The sequence below is a fragment of the Carcharodon carcharias genome (genome assembly GCF_017639515.1).
Source record: "Carcharodon carcharias isolate sCarCar2 chromosome 21 unlocalized genomic scaffold, sCarCar2.pri SUPER_21_unloc_1, whole genome shotgun sequence".
In the NCBI taxonomy this organism is placed as follows: Eukaryota; Metazoa; Chordata; class Chondrichthyes; order Lamniformes; family Lamnidae; genus Carcharodon; species Carcharodon carcharias.
The window spans coordinates 280749-282296 of NW_024470575.1; the positions used below are offsets into that span (position 1 = coordinate 280749).

General features: G+C 39.6%; 1 non-coding gene across 1 annotated transcript; it reads right to left on the reverse strand.

The window, feature by feature from the left end:
- Positions 1-235: 235 nt before the first annotated feature.
- On the reverse strand, positions 236-374 carry LOC121273437. The gene has a single exon (XR_005942030.1). It is a non-coding gene; the product is annotated as a U4 spliceosomal RNA (small nuclear RNA).
- Between the last annotated feature and the right edge of the window lie 1174 nt (positions 375-1548).

A 1548-nucleotide genomic window follows, 5' to 3' on the forward strand; every position in this document is an offset into this window, starting at 1 on the left:
TGAATCCTCACTCAGGTAAATGCAGCAACGTGGAAATGGTGAGAAAATATTTAGTGATACAAGTGTTACCCAATCAATTTCATGAACATGTCTAAACAGCATTAGCAACCCCAGCACTGGCAGAGTTCAATCAACACAAACATTAAATGCTGAAAAGCAGAGATGCTGCCTTGCCTGCTGAACATTAACAGAAACCTCTAGGTTTATTTTATTACCTTTTTACATATGTAAATAGTCTCCTAAGAAACTACCAAAAATTGCTAATAGCAACTTTGTTGTAAGTCACCATAGCAGGATATTGGGAAGTTTTCAATAAGCAACAACCACACCTCAGTTAAACTTCATTGGCTACAATACTGCCACTACACAAAGATAATAAAGGCTCCCTGGACAAGCGGTGGTCTAGCAAACACAAACTATTCACACCTGTGGTGAGAAAAATGAATTGATTTCAGTGCATTGCACACTCTCGCCTGGGATTGTGTTTATCAGCTGTAACTTATTTTCTAAAATTATATCAGTAGATTAAAACATTACTTATCAGACAGAATGTTGAAATGAGAAGGAAAGGCTTATGGGATGGGAATATGCTAATCCTCCCTATGATACCTTGTGAAGTGAAATGATGCCCTGTCTGCTGGGAGCACTTGTCCAAGCTCCCCAGGGGGTAGTTTAAACGGTTGTGTTAACACACTCTAACATAACTAATAGTAACACTACTTTGAACGTTGTTTATAAATAATAAATTTAAAAAGCTCTGGGCACAGTATTGTGTCCTTGTGCATTGTACCCAGTTCAGGCTCAGTGAGCGGCAGTGGGAGCAGGGAGAAGAGAGTTTTCTGCTTCATGTTGACACATTGTACCCAGTTCAGACTCAGTGAGGGGGAGTGGGGGCAGAGAGAAGAGAGTTTTCTGCTTCATGTTGACACATTGTACCCAGTTCAGGCTCAGTGAGTGGGAGTAGGAGCAGAGAGAAGAGAGTTTTCTACTTCATGTTGACACATTGTACCCAGTTCAGACTCAGTGAGGGGCAGTGGGAGCAGGGAGGAGTGAGTTTTCTGCTTCATGTTGATACATTGTTGGGAACTGGACAGGGCAGTTCTGATGAATCATGCACTCCCAGCTGCTTATGCTGATGAATATTTCCAGCTTTGTTTTTTTTTACTTTTAAATTTCAAGATTCATCTTCTGCAATTATTATTTGGACAGATCTGAATTTCATTTGATCCCAGCCATGTTTTCAATGTGTGATTAGTGGTTTTACAGTTTTGTGTATCCATGCACAGAATGTGAGACAGCATTTATTACCAATCCCTACTTGCCCTTGAGAAGGTGGTAGTGAGCTGCCTTCTTGAACGGCTGCAGTCCTTGTGGTGTAGGTACACCCACAGTGTTGTAATTATGATACAACCTTTCAGAGCCAATAATTAAACTTGGCTCAAATATATTAAGTGGAGAAATGAAAGCAAAATGTTACTTAAAAGGTACTGAAACATGATATTTATTCATGTGCTGATATAATACACTGCTATTTAATTGATTTCTTAA